This window comes from Durio zibethinus, chromosome 26, assembly GCF_047325235.1.
Source record: "Durio zibethinus cultivar Kanyao isolate XHJ-2024 chromosome 26, ASM4732523v1, whole genome shotgun sequence".
Classification (NCBI taxonomy): Eukaryota; Viridiplantae; Streptophyta; class Magnoliopsida; order Malvales; family Malvaceae; genus Durio; species Durio zibethinus.
In genome coordinates, this window is record NC_143187.1 from 521,919 (window position 1) to 537,701 (window position 15,783).

The 15,783-nt window shown below is 32.3% G+C and overlaps 2 pseudogenes across 1 annotated transcript; both read right to left on the reverse strand.

The window, feature by feature from the left end:
• Window positions 1-2,336: 2,336 nt before the first annotated feature.
• LOC111275454 (protein STRUBBELIG-RECEPTOR FAMILY 5-like) lies at window positions 2,337-9,654 on the reverse strand (annotated as a pseudogene).
• A 997-nt stretch (window positions 9,655-10,651) lies between these two features.
• On the reverse strand, window positions 10,652-15,099 carry LOC111274340 (uncharacterized; annotated as a pseudogene). The gene is made up of 6 exons (XR_016334307.1): window positions 14,776-15,099; window positions 14,083-14,227; window positions 13,407-13,666; window positions 12,714-12,796; window positions 12,289-12,485; window positions 10,652-11,555 (listed from the first exon to the last, which is right to left on the reverse strand). The product of XR_016334307.1 is annotated as an uncharacterized LOC111274340 (transcript).
• Between the last annotated feature and the right edge of the window lie 684 nt (window positions 15,100-15,783).

Consider the following 15,783-nt stretch of genomic DNA (forward strand, 5'->3'; position numbering starts at 1 on the left):
AGAACATGAGTGTGCCAAAATTAAGGAAGAACGTGCTAGAATGGAGCAAGAGCGTACAAAATTTCAGCAGTTGTATGATCAATTCGATCATTTTATGAATTTTATGCAACAACAATTTTTAAGAATTAATCCGGTGGTTCTCCAACTCAGGTATTATATTTAGTAAATATTTATATTTTTTAATATAAAAAATGCTTACAATGAAGTACTAAAAATTATATGCTATTATTCAATAGGTTCTTAAGCACGCTAGTGACCAAGGTGAAAAAATTTCTTCATCAATTGGCAGTCTTCAAAATATATGCAGTCATCAATTTTATACATTTTAATTTTTATTTTGTTAATGTATTAAAAAATTTTGAATGTTATTATACTAATTATTAAATTTTGTGTTAATTATATGCATATTTAAACGTGAATTAAGTTTATATTAATTTCAGTATCTGAATTTAAGCTCGTTTATGAAAATAATAAATATTAACAAAAAATTTTTATTTTAAAAAGATACATTTCTCAATTTCGTCGCATTTGTGTTCAAGAATGTCGCTAAATGAATAATTTAGTGACATTTATACCATAAAACATCACTAAAAGTAGCAGCGCTCTTGCTAATAAACGAGCTAAATTAGCGACATTTTTGTGATACAAACACCATCAAAATAAAAGTGTTTTTCTGATAAAAATATCACTAAATTAGCGACGTGTCAAAGGTACAAACACCACTAATATAACAATATTTTTCAAATACAAATGCCACTAATACAAAAGCGTTTTATAAAAAAATACCACTATTTTTCGCGACGCATGTATAACCGACACTCTAACTGGTATTTGTCACAAATCTTTTAGTGACGTTTATAAATGTCGCTAGACGTTAAAAAAAAACTGTCACTAAAAACTAAAACCCATGTAATGGAATCACGTTCTGCAGTGATTTAATGTTCTCATTTTTTACTACTTGAACTATTGAAATTTAAATTTCTATTATATGTCTTAAAAACTTGGCTTCGATGGCATTCCTCAATTTAAAAATGCCAACAGTTTAATTGGTTTGTGATATTGAATGTAATAGTAATGTCACAAGCACTTGTTGAAAATTATTTGACTGTGTTATCTAACCTTATAAATGTAATCTCATTATAAACTCTAAATTGATAAATTGAATTACATAAATTAAACACACAAAATTTAAAATTTTTAAATAAATTAAATATTTTTTAAATAATTATTTTAGAGTTTAAGATTTAAAATTTTACTCAAATAGTACTTTAATAAAAGTTTCAGACTCTTAGTTGTTAATTGGTAATGTAAATAAAAAATTGAAAGAGGAAAAAGTGGAAACACAAAAAATGAAATTATTTTTTTTCATTCATTACCTAATAGAGTTGAAAAATGAAAAAAAATAAAAAAAATTATATGATTTTGCCACTATAACCTTTATAAATTAAAATAAAAATGACAAAATCCAAATATAATAAACAATTTTGTAATATGTGCAAAACTTTGACTCATCCCTCTCCGATTTTATCTCCTCTCATGATCTTTTCGACTGGGAATTTTTTTTTTTTTTTTTAAAGAAGAAGAAGAGTAAAAAAAATTACTCTTCTTAATAATATACTTTCAAATTGAGCTAGGCAACTTGTCTGATCTTATAACAAGAGAAAATCATATATAGGCTTGTGAATTTTAATGCAAGTGTAAAAAGGTAGAAAGCGGGTGATTGTGGTTGGCTTTACCTGACAAAACACAGCTCTGATAAGTCTATTCTGGACTGGTTGGCTTTTCTTTTTAATGATTGGCCTCCCTAGCTAGGACCAAAATGGTAAGTTATTGTGGACTCGTATGAAATTCATTTATGAGACTTTTATCTCTCGTTGTTATCATTATCTGCCTGCCCATTTATGCAGAACTGGATTTTTTCAACCAAATAATCAATGCTCAAAAGATATATACATTTTGTACAAAGGCAGCCATAGCTTGAAGATAAAGAAAAAGATCATGTGTCATTGTAAAAAATTACACATTTTTTTTCCAAGTTAAAAAAATGTTATATGAATGAAGTTTAGAAGTAGTTTGACAAAGGAAAGGAAAATCTTAAATAAGGACAAAGACTAAACTAGCTTTGGTTTGGTTTTCTTATCTCTTAATTCAGCGATAAGTTTTACAAAGAAATTTAAATGAATGAATTTCAAGTTTTCAGGTAATGTTGTTCTTCTAGTGAAATAGAAAAGGATTTTAAAAAAATTTTCTACTTCATTTCTCCAAACTATGCAACAGAAAATGGAAGAGAAGAGATATGCTAACTAAAGAAAATAGAGACCCTAAAGATTCTATGTTACTAATACATATGAAAACACAGAAAAAAGATAAATAGAATGAAAATGGAAAAGGTACTCTTCTTCACTTCACTTAAATCTGCTACTACTTTATACATAACAATGGAAAGGATCAAACAAATTAGTAGTCAGAGTCCTCTGTCCGTCGTGAAGTCGAAAAATCATCTCTCATGTTTATGCTTGATTGTTGAACTAATCGTAGCAATGCCTGCACCACCTCAGACATTGGAGGTCGAAGCTTAGGGTCCGACTGAACAAAGATACCGAGAGAGAAAAGATTGTTACAACTTGTTTGGAAGATGATAAAATCAAATATCAGTAACATTCCAGGATATTTTGTTCATTGCAACATTGTTGCCCACCTGTACACAGAGGGCAATAATATCAGCAAATGGAGGGAATGATTTCAGAGGATACAGTCCCCTCAAGGCAGGATCAACCATTCTTGCCAGTGCATCAATGTCATGAAGCTGAGGACTGGCCCATTTGACTAAACACTCTTCTGATTTTGGTCTTTTACTGATACAAAGAGGCAACGATAGAATTAACTCATACACTAAAATTCATTTGGCTAAACGATGAGAAATTGAGTGAGTGATTTAGCCTCACCTATCCACAGGCATCCGACCAGTCAATAGTTCTAACATTACCACTCCAAAACTGTAAACATCACTCTTTAGTGTATAGGCTGAAGGCCTTGTACATTCTGGAGCATTGTATCCCATTCCCAGGTTTTGGCTTGTACGCTGAAAAGAATTGAAACGAAAACTTAACACTTGTTTCTAAGCAAATATTAATTTTTTTTGAAGATGGTGTTTATGGCTAAAATACTAAAGAAAAATGGCTTCCATATATTCCTAAAACAGGAACCTCTAACAAAAACTGCATACATTTGCATGCAGGACTAATATTTTAACTTCTTTTAATATCAAAGGAAAATATTGTTAAGACTCTCGTTTGTAATTTCATTCCATATTTAGAAAAAAGTTTTATGGCTACTTGTCAAGCACAACAGATCATCAAATATGGCTACTTAGGAGAAAGGGAATTGAATAACAACTTGAATTTGCTTAACATATTCGATTCTTATTATGATCCAGTCATCAGCAGGCATATTTTTAATGCATCTAGTAAAAATTAAGATCGCTTTCCAGGTACATTTGAATTGAAAAAAAAAATTGAGCAACGCCATCCAAATTTTGAGCAAAGGACATAAAATTCTCTATCAAATAGAAAAAGAGAATCTATTGGATTTCAAGATACTCTAACCTGATGAAAGTTTGCCACACCATAGTCAGATGAGGATTGAGTTCAAGATAAAGCAAAATATTGGATGACTTGATGTTCTTATGAACTATAGGTGGAGAACAAATGTCATGGAGATACCTGAACAAAGCAATGTTCACCGCAGGATTAAATGTAAGGTAAAAACCTGCAACATTTCTAAGATATTGTATCATCACTCACAAAGAAGGTAAAAGTTTTTAACAGGACAATGCAAAATCATTTAAGATAAGAAGAATGGTGTTAGAATTACAGTAAATATACAGTCAGCAAGCTCATGATGCAATTCAGACTCAGAACTGGGCAAACGTAAGATATAGATTGACCATTCAAGTTAAGTTTTACAACAACAAGTTGAAGCGTACACCAACCCCATGTGCTAAAATATGTTGTACAAAAGTTAAAAGAAATTTGTAAATTCATCAAATTGGCTACATATTTGTTGTATAGTATTTAAAATCACTTAAGGTACAACATCTGCTGAACAAATTGCATAAAAGTGAAAAATGATATTCATGCCATCAGCTTCAGTACCACCTTAAATTGGTTAAGGATAGAGGAGGAGCAATTGCAACTTGGCTACTGCCATTACTATTTGCTGATGAAAATACAGATGATTTCTTTAATGTAACAGCCAAGTTATGAATGAATGTGAACATCTACTAAAATAGAAAGTAACATCACAGATTAAAAATCCCTAGGTTATCTGATTGTTGTTCAATATAATCAATACAAAGAAAGAGGGAATAAAAAGAAGATACCCAACTATTGAAACCAAAGGGATGTATTCACTTACTCCACAGCCCTAGCTGCACCTAAAGCAATTCCGACTCTGGTATTCCAAGTTAACGGTTTGCTGAAATCATCTGACACATGGAGGAACTCATGAAGTGAGCCATTCCTGAAATAGTCATGAACTAACATTTTATGTCCCTGTTCTGAACAATAGCCAACAAGTTCAGCAATGTTAGGATGGTGAAGCTTTGAGATGTTTGTAAAAATTTCTAAAAATCCTTGTGGCCTCTCGCCTTGAAAAAGTGAGGAATCTATCATTTTCACCGCTAAAACCTGATACAAATATATATACAGGAGCAAATGAGATGGCATCTTAAAATGTATTTGAAAAGAAATGAAGAAGAAAAGGAGAGAAACATATTTGCTAACCTTTCCATCTGGATATTTTGCCCTATAAACACGTCCAATGGTAACCTCACCCAGAAGGCGACCCGATGCAAAATTACCAGCAGCATTCTGCAAATCTGCCAAAGAATAAGGTACAACATGAACAGAGGTGCTTCTTCTGCCTTTCAGGCGGCTTGCAAACTCATTTTCACTGAAGGACACACGACCTGAAACTGAATGCTTAAGGACCATTGACGGAGATTTTTGCAAAGACTTCATATCTATTGTTTAGTTAGTTATCAAACAATCAAAAGATGCTAAAAAGGCCAAAAATGACGTGAAGTAATCAGTCAAAATCTATCTTAAACATGTAAACCCTATTCATTGTAGAAATCTTGGAGTGACAGCAAGAAACATCTGCTTGAAAGTTTGTCAAGCCATTTTTTCCAAAACCAGAAAATTTATTTGTAATAGATTATTAAGAATTAAACCTCATATCTTTTAGCAAATGTAAATTGCTCAAACGGACTAATACACACAACAGTTACAAATATATATATATATATATATATATATATAGACTCACACACTTTCATTGGCACCATGGACGTGTAGGAAAAGAAGCATATACTGCAAAAACTTGAAACATGGAAAGAAGTCTTGCATTCTTATGCAAATTGAGCATGATTCAAGCAGTTAGAAAGGCAACTCTACTTATGATTGTTACATGCAAAACCCACAGAAAAAAGTTGAATACCTTTCGGGTCTTTTAAAATGCCAACATATGATTCTGTGCCCAACTCTTGTGAATTAAGGGAGTAAATCCTTTACGTCCACTGATCTTCTCTTCATCGAGAAAATGTGAGGACGGGGGAGATGGCCTCCTCGACAGTACAGCAATAAGACGAGCGACCACCAGGAGTGCACCTAAACATGATACAGATATAAATACGGCATTCACAACAGATTTCTGCCCACCTCGACTTTTCTCCTCTTCTTCATCGGGATGACGGTGGTGTACACCAGAAGGTGGAGGGGGAGCTGGCCCAGTTGACCAAGAATTTCCTCCAGTTCTTCCAAAAAGATGATTGCAACTCAGGAAACAACTTTTAGAGCACTGCAAGAATAAACAAGGAAAATTTTGTAGGATACTTACTGTAGGTTGTCTATGTCCTTCAACTCATTAGGAATCCATCCAGTAAATTTGTTATTTCAACTTTCCTGCCAGAAAAGAAGGTGGATCGATATTGTAAGGTCTCTTAGATTTTTCATCAGCTTCAATGTGTGAAAAAGAAGAATTGAAAACCGTCATTTTTTACAAATTTTATTTGCTGGTTACTTACAGATCATTTAGAGGAAGGTCGGCAAGAACATTTAGTGTACCAGTCAATTGGTTGTCTTGTAGATGCCTGTATAAGTGAAAATAGAGTTAGCAACAAAGCACTTGAAAAGGTAAAGATAAAAAAGAACGGGAAAATTTTTCCACTTACAAAGTGTTTAAACTTGTAAGATTTGCAAAAGAATTTGGCAGCTTGTCAGACAGTTGGTTGAAGGATACATCACTATATGTCAGTTCATATGTTAGTAAGAAATATGTCTAGAGGCACATTGTTTCATTTACATTGAAAATATAGAATACAAGAAAGAAGCGCAAGAGCAAATTGCAAAGGATTTACATTAGAGAGTTTCTAACAGATTTCTGGAAAAAAAAAAAAAAAAAAAAAAAAACGAAGAAAGAAAGTTAAGGCTTGCTATAGTGTTTCCATTTTCCTTTTGTCAATCTTGAATTCTTGATACCATAATGGGGCTTAGTTCTTGTTTAAGTAAGACAGTTTACTGATGTCCATACTCCAATCCCTGTGCTTTTACTTAGGTACTCTTGTTTTGCATCCTAGTTCATTTACATGGACTGCATTTCATCTGATAATGGAATAATATATCAGGCAGAAAGTCAGATTTAAAGCATTTTTGTTCTCATGAATGTCTCAACACCTAGCTCCTTATATGCTCCCATGTCACTACTCAGCATTTGTCTGAAAATTTTCCTATTTTGAGATTTTTCGTTCGTATAAAGGAAAGGCCCCTACTCAGTTGAGGCATCATTATCAGAAACTCGGAAATTCATTCAATCTTATGATCCCATCAAATTCTGTTTCAATTTTTTTCAGAAGCTGCATATTTTGCATAAAACAACTTTTGTGATGGTATTTAAGGTCTAAGGCACTTTTTCTAAAGGAAGAAAAGTCTTAGGCACTTAAAAAGTAAAAGGTTTCATGCTGTGTCATAAAGAAAAGTTAAATCACATAAAACTAACAGAAGTTTAGTGCCTCCTGTAAAAGTTAGAAGCTATCCTATCAAATTGAATTGAAAACCTTAGAGCCTGTTTGATTTTAGAAATTGTTTTCCATTTCCCATTTTCACTTTTACTCCAAATAGATTTGATAAAATAAAGTTAAAAACTGAGTTTGGAAAATTCAAAAACAAGGTTTTCCAAATATATAAAAGAGAAAAGATAGAGATGGAAAGTGGAAAACATTTTTCAAAGCTACACAGGCCCTTAGCTTTCCAGGAAAAGTATGTAAATTACCAATAGAAGAAACGGCTTTTTCTTTTCAGCAATACTTACAATGATTTAAGTTTTTGAACTTTTGCAAACATATCGCTCAACTGCCCCTTCAGTTGATTATGGCTAAGATTTATGTAGCCACCAACCAAATAATTAGACATGGTAACAACTGATGAAATTGTAATGAAAATAGAAAGAAGCAATATTTCACTTACATGTCTTCGAGGTTGGTCATCTGAGATATCGAGTAAGGCACATTACCATTAAAATTATTTTCTGAAAGGTCTCTGCATATTGAGCTCATAAGATATGTGTGATATTATAGAGAATCAAAGAAACTCAAACTAGGATATGGATATGGATATGAACATGCAGCTGTAATTGGTGAAGATCAAAGTGATCAAAAACATACTTTGCCATCTTTTGGATCAAAAACATATGTTGTTGCATTAAAACAAATTAACCTTATTTAGATCATTTCATTAAGTAAAGCTAGAAAGACAACAGGTGTTGGTCTTGACCTTCAGCATTACCAGCAACATAGAAGAGGAAAAATTTTGCCTATTCTAGTTAAAAATTGTAGCTAAATAATAATTTACACAGTTTTCAAAAGCTGTAAGCAACACAACGTCAAAACAGGAAAACCAATGGCCACAAAATTAGACTGAACTCCATTAGGTATGTTACAAACACGGATTGCCAAGCAAAAGTACAAAAAGTAGAAAAAGTTTTCGTGTTCATTAATTTAGTTCAGCTGACTTACATGTTTGCAGCATTGGGAGGTAGTTGATATGGAATATCAACATGGAGGTTGTTCTTGCTCAAATCACTGTACTATGAACAAAAATGCATTGCCTTCAAATTATGTTCTCTAACAGGGAAAAAGAAATAGAAAAGAAGTAGAAAATATAACATATAAGTTTGCCTATTTCTAGAAGCAAATTCTCACAAGGTAGTGACTGAAGTCAAGCTTGATAGCTGGTACCCCAATTGTCCACTTAGTCCATAGTCAGGTAACTTTCTGGAAAATTTTAACCAAAGAAAAAACAGTTCAGAAAGTCCATTTGTGTCCTGTTGAATATAGAAAAATGCAAGATTGCTTCACCAGACAGATAATAGGGAAGAATAATACATTTCAGTTATAGATGAGCCTGAGCATTTGATCCCTTCCCAGGAATCACCACAAGGGTCACTGCCACTTGCTCTCCAACCAGTTAGTTGTGATGGAGTATTTAGGCTTTTAAACATTACATTAAGGGCAGTAACTACAAAATACAATTAACAAGCGTCAAAATTGTGATGTATAAAGATTTATGTTTATGTTGATGCATCGGAAATCTGAGTTCTCAAGTCAAAAAGACTGATGCTCGTAGGGGGGAAAATAAAACATATGATAAATGAAGATCAGAAAAAATTAGTGTTGCAATTTTTTTCTCACAAAGAAAAGGGACCTATTTCATGAGTTACATACATGTATTATTGGCATGCAAATTAGCATCTAATTATCTCCATAGCATAGGCCAAATATGATATGTTTGTTGTATTCTTTAAAATCTAGATAAAGGTAAAAACAAAAAAACAAAAAATAGAGCAAAAACATGGATACGTCTATCATTAGCAAGCATGGATATAAAGAATTGCAGCATAAATATTCTACAACATTGAAGTCGAACAAGGCACATACCATCCGGGGAATCTGTCTTTGAATGGACCAACGAAATCAGGGCCCCAAGAAAAAGAACCAAGTATCCTACAAGAGAATGCTGCATGTTCCTATTCCTGGAAAAACCCAGGAAAAAGCAGAAGAATGTGGGGTTCTATTCCTTTCAACGATTTAGCTATATCGAATGCAGAAACCGAAGGAGGTGGTGGTGGAGAAGGCGCTGAGGAAACAATAAACATGAATGATGATAACCTCTGAAGGAGAAAAAAAAAAAAAACCGTTTTTGGTTCCCTTAGCTTTTTTCTGTTTCTATTGGAGTCTCTAGGCTGTTTTTCTTTTCTTTTTCCTTTGAATTTCCTCAGAGGATGGCTAAGTTTGGCAATGGTGTGAGAATGGAGAGAGATAGGGAGGGAATGGCATTGCTTTTGTAAAAAGCGAAAGCTGAGGAAAAATAAGAACCTTTCAACGTTTTTCGGATCCTTCTTACACTTTTTCCCGCCGTCTATAACTATAACCTTTTATGCTATAACAGATACTTTCCCGGCTATGTGCCTTCCAAATATTTATTAAGCGTATTTTCAAAAACAAATAAGTAAAGAGTTTGTTCTTCTATGGACTGTATTTTAAAATTTTAACGCAATATTTGATTAAATATTAATAAAGAAAAAAAAGTTTTTAAAGAAAATGAAAAGATATATGTACTAATAATTAAAATTAATTAAAAAATTTTTAAAATTATTATTTAGATAAAGAATGAAAAAAAAAAAGATTCATTGTAATAATTTTTTTAATTATAATTTTTCATTACTTGTAATTTTAGAACACTCTTAAATATAATAATTTTTTTTATAAAAATAAAATTTTTTCAACTTTTTTTTCTTTAATTTTTTCTCTAATTTTGGATATTAAAAAGATAACGAAAACCAAAAATTATTTAATTTTCGCTTTTTTTTTAAATTAAAATTTTTCCAAACAAAAAAAAAATTTTATTTTCATTACTTTATCAAAATTTATTGAGTTTCCAATTTTTTTTCCCTTTCTTTTCCTTTCCCTAAATCCCTAAATCTAAACAAATGAAAAATTTTTCTATTTCCATTACTTTTCTTTATTTTTCTTTATTTTCCTTTATTTTCCTTCGCTTCCCTTCAATCTAAACATAGTATAAAAGAGATCAAAAGATTAAAACATGTTTCGCTTTTTTATTTTGATTTTTGTAATATTCCTTTAAGAATAATGTGTCTTTTATTAATCCAACTTTTGAAATCTTAAAGGTTTGAACTATTTTTAACTTTCATAATTGGTATAATAGTCTTTTTTTTTTTTTTCTTTTACTCGACAAACTATGAATTATTTTTAGCTTTCCTACTTAAAATCATAATTCGAATTTTGTAAATCGGACGGAGCTCGAATTTCCCCTTCTCAAATACCAGATTAAAAAAAAAAATTGTAACCAATTTGTACGGAAAAGACAATTCAAATTTATAACTTTAAAATCTTAGATTCAAGTTGAATTGTAAGTAAATTTGGTTTTTTATTTAAAATTATAATTTATTAATTATTTATTCAGTAATTAATTAATTATTTAATAATATAATAATTAATTATATGAATATAATACGTGATTATAAGTGTAATTTAAAAAAAAAAAAAATAGTTAACAGTTAAGCAAACTAAATAACATAGGTAGAGAGTTGTGACACTCAATTTGTTTCTTAAAGAAGTATAAGGTTTTCAATTTAAGTTGGGTCGAAAGCTATCGTAAATTATATAACCCAGAGCAAAACGGCAGGTTTATGTTAATGCATGCTCTTCTTGTAACCATTCCTTTTTCATATATTAAACTTGTTATTTATCGCGCAATTCAAATACAACACATTGTAACCTGCATTGCAAAAAGGAAATCAGTCTGTCTTCTTTGACAAAACTAGGCTTAGCTGTCTCATCTTCGCATAACCGGGGCCTGATGTCTGCTATTCCAAGTTCTTTGTGCTGGTGTAGAACTAAAGATCGAAGAGGAAGCAACCATGTTACAATCTCCTGAATTAGACCTAATCATTACCCCGATACATGTATCAGCCTACCACACACAAGTTCTACATCAAAATCGCCTGTGTGATTAAGCTGTAATTGGAATGTTGCAGCTTAAAGTTCACAAACTGCATTGATCAGCATCATCTAATTGACTATATTAATACAATTTCCAAAACAGATAATTACAGAATAAAATTTCCTTCACATCATGACATCACACAACCAGCCGTTATTAAAACCATCGAAATTAGTTGCAGACATGAAACAAAGGTCAAGTGCCTAAACTTTGCTTGCTTTAGCTTGATGAATCACCACTCTTTCTCAGTTTCGTTAAGATGTATGCCATTGTAACTTTAGCACCCAGGAAAGAGTGACCACGAGAAAGGCAGATCACACCCCCAAGTAGAAGCAAACTTTTTGCTATAAACATTTTTGATGGTCTTCTTGATAACTTTTTCTCCCTGGCTTCACCATTAACTGGTTCACGAATGACCACTGATGCAGAGACTGCTGGTGAAGTAATGGCACTTACTGTGTCTAATTCAGGTGAATCCTATGTGCAGACGACAATGTCAGTCATCAATTCTTTAACTGATCCATGATAATATAACTTAAAGAACCAGAAATTTTTTTTTTTTTTGAATAAAAGAACCAGAAGTTTAATTATTTGATTCCATAATCATAATTTATTTCAACAAACTATTTTGACAACAAAAGGAACTAAACTAGATATAACCTCAGTTTAGATGACTAGTCCATATGGGTAGACCATCAGAGTCTACATTGCTCAACAATGTGACAGAAGACTCTGAGCTGACCAAAAATCCAAATGATCTGGATATATACATTTCTATTCTTCAAACTTCTACAAGGTCAGATAACCGTTTATTGCATAGAGTTGTACATAGGTGTGGTAAGATTGTGCAAGCCTTGGGGAACTCTACCGAGGCTGCTCCCTTACATGGTCTCAGACCATGCTTCTTTATATTTACCTCAGCCTTAAGGATTAGATAACCTATCGCATTCATTTCTCAGAAACACTAATCTTCAAGTCACTTGAAGGAACAAAGATAAAGAGGTTTATTCTTATAAAGAACAATAAATTTGTTTAGGTATAGAGAACAATAAATTTGGTTAAGTACGTTTACAGGTTAGCAAAGTTGTAACAATTTATCTTAAGTAGTTTTCTATCGAAAGTGAAGTACCAAATAAAAATGATCATAAGTTATTGCTAAACATGACAACATTTCAGAAAGAAGTTTTTTGTTGAATATAGTAATGCAGACCTGATGAATCAGAGTTGCTGCATAAACAGTTGGGCTAGTCAGAGGATGGCTGATTACAGAATACTGGCGTAGTGCATTATCCATCTTACATACATAACTCCATATGCCCTTCGCAAATGCCAGTTTTGCCATTTCCACATTCAGACCAGCATCTTCTTGGTGAAACATTCTGATCTCAGAGGCATCTCTACCAGGTACTGTATATTATAACATTAAACCTCAGAATCATAAATAGTAAGAACAAAAAGAAGAAGAAGAAGAAGAATACATGTACAAGATCCCTTATTCCATTTTATTCCCCTATCAAGAATGATTAATATTTTCTATGCCTTGAGCTCTAGTAGAACAAACTTTGGCAGGAATTAAGAAATGCATTGTCATTCAATTGTGAGGGTTAAGGACAAGAGAGTATAATAGGCACTTGCCTTTCCTGATTCGCCAACCAGATCTAAAATATACCACTCGAACATACTTCTTCTGTCGTGGTGCTGATGGATGTTCACATTCCAAGTCAATCGTAACAATAATTACAATCACGATGAGACAGTGAGCACAGAAAAAGAATATTACTATAAAACAGCCAAATTATTCGTGGAGCAAATTCCTTTTTCTTTTTGGTACAGTGGATTAAGGGGATAAAGTGGGAGCTCCACTCTTTAAGGAGGGTGGGTCAACATCATCGTCATGCTTCATGTTCCCATTTGAAAATCATAACATCCTTCCTGTTATCTAGTATCCTTCTTTAACTCAATAGTCGCTCTTCTAGAAATGATTGTATGAAATTTGGGAAGCAAATTTGAAAATCATAGAATCCTTGCTTTTTTCTACCACCATTCTTGAACTCAATAGAGGCTTTTCCAGAAACCATTCCATGAGATTACAATATTCCACGAGCTACTCCAACAATTTCAGATGTTATGGATATCAAATTTCTTGGTCAAGAACCCTTCTATTGTAGTTCACATATTTTAACCAGATAAATCATGTCAGATGGTACAAAGTAGGAGATAAGAAGAGATTGAGAGAGATGCAATCCTAACTGCATGCACATGCCAATGCAGTAATCAATACCAATAAAAATTCAATATAATAAAAGACTATGTTCAGTGACAGTCACCTTGATAACACAATAGAATGTTCTATCTTTTCCCTCCCACAATCTCCAAGCCAGTATGTATTCTCTAGGTGTCAAAAGGGGAAACTTTTTTATTGTGCGACCAATTTCTATTCCTTTTGTTGTGTCCATCTGCAGCTGCACGTGATCAAGTATGGTCTTATCCCACCGCTTTCTATAACCATTGTCCATATAGAAGTCCCTCAGAAGCTCCGGGGAGCAACTCTCAAACACTGTTGTGCTCAGGTATTTCAGTGTTCTATCCTGCAAACAACAACAAGAAACACAACTTTCAGTTTGCTACACGACCTACTTTACATTGGAGAAAAGTCCACAAAAAATGTGTTGTCCGATTTAAATGAACTCATAAAACAACATAGATAAATAAATCATGCAATAGGCCCTGTAAATAAACATTCAATTGAATTTTAAATGGCCACAACAGAACATTGTAAATGGAAATAAAAATAACTCCCAGCCGTGGCAGTTAATGAATAAGTGTAAAATACAAAAGTTCTCTCAAAACAGAAAATCATAAAGTAATGAAAGCCAAAGAGCTGCATGGGAACAAGGCTGGAGAGGTTCCACCGAGTCAAAGTGGAGTAACCTTAAGTTGAATTTCATATCACTTCACTATACTGTTATTAGAAATGAACCAAGCAAAGGAAAGTAAACAGAACCTTAGGCCTGCAGCATTTTGTGTTGTATGATAGAAAGTTGTTTTTCTTATCGATTACATTCTCCCATCTCTCGTCCTCATTAAGCTTCTCGTCCAAATTATCAATTAAAAACTTCAAATCTGAATCAGACACAATCTCCGGGATTCTACAGTAGCAGACACAAGTTCCAAATGAGCTAAAACTGACATGCCAATTTCGAACATATCAAGGTAACATTGAAAACCCTCCTCAATAATAATAATAATAATAATAATAATAATAATAATTTTAGCAGGAAAAAAATGCTAATTTTTCAGTGCCAATAGTTGAATTTATGGAGATCGCCGTAGGAAAAATTTTCCCACCACATTTAAAGGCAAACGAGTTTTTAAAAAATTATAAAATATTCCATAATAAAGAGCATGTTTTTCCATTTTGACAATAAAATTTGCAGAAAAGAAGACCAAATTAAAGAAAAAAAAAAGCTTTATTTCACTTGAGAGATTTCCAAAATAATAATAGGAAAGCAAATAGAAAAGCTTAAAAAGAAACTAATTTAGGAATTGCGAAAGAGTGAAAGTGAAGGAAAGTAAAAAAGTGATGAAAAACCATTTATCAAAAAAAAAAAAAAAGACAATTGAGCAAATAAAATAAGAAGAAAAGAATATATTAAGAAATTGAAAATGAGATTAGAAAAGGCATAAAAAAGTTTACCTTGATTGAGAATCTGAAAGGGATGAAGAGGGAGATGAAGAAGAGGAAGATGATGTTGATATTGGAAGGAATTTGGAGGAAAATTTCTTGGAAAGATGAAAAAGGAGTATAAATATAATAATAAGAGCAATGAAGGTAGGCCTGCACCGCCAAAATTCCAATGAACAAACACTTGCCATTTTCTCATTCTCCCATTCACCCCCAAATTCCCATATCCATGTCTTCATCTCTCTCCTTTTCCTTAAGCTGAGCCCCTCTGATATTTAGGTTAGCTCCCTTCTTCCCTTTGTTTTTTTTTTTTTTTTTTTTTCTTTGATTCCCCTCTACGCGAACAATTAATAGTGTGCGGAGGTGAAGGACCCTTCTTTTGATGGGCCGAAAGCCCACAATAAATGCTTTTCTTTTTTTTTTGTCATTTTTATTATCCTTAATAATCTTAATACTCTATTTATTTATATTTTTATAAATAAATAAATAACACTTTAGTTCGGTGTAAGAAATTGGACATATTTTATGGAACATTAATTTTAAGTTGTTATTTTCTTTTGTTTGGTTATTGTTAAGAAAGTATACATAATAATTGGGTTCAAAAGAATATTGGCAGAGTCGATTCCAAATTTTTAATTTAAATAAATGAAGGTGAAAAAAGTTTATCTATAGACTCACAATTGTAGGTAGAATACTGTGACTTGAAATTGTAACATCATTTGATAAAATCAAAAACATGGTTAATTTCTAAACCATTGAAACTATAAAACATGATAGAGAAACAACATATGAGGAACAAATACCCAAAAAAAAAAAAAAAAAAAAAAAAAAAGAAGAAGAAGAAGAAAAGGATTGTTGTGAATAGAGAAAAGGATAAGAAAACATTGGCCAACTAGTACCGCGGAGGTACCCAAATCCATTGAGCATACCAGGGATGGGCAAGGACAGAGAGAGACCGTGGCAATAACATTGAGAATAACATTGGATTGGAGTTTACAACTTTTACGCTCCAAAACAGCT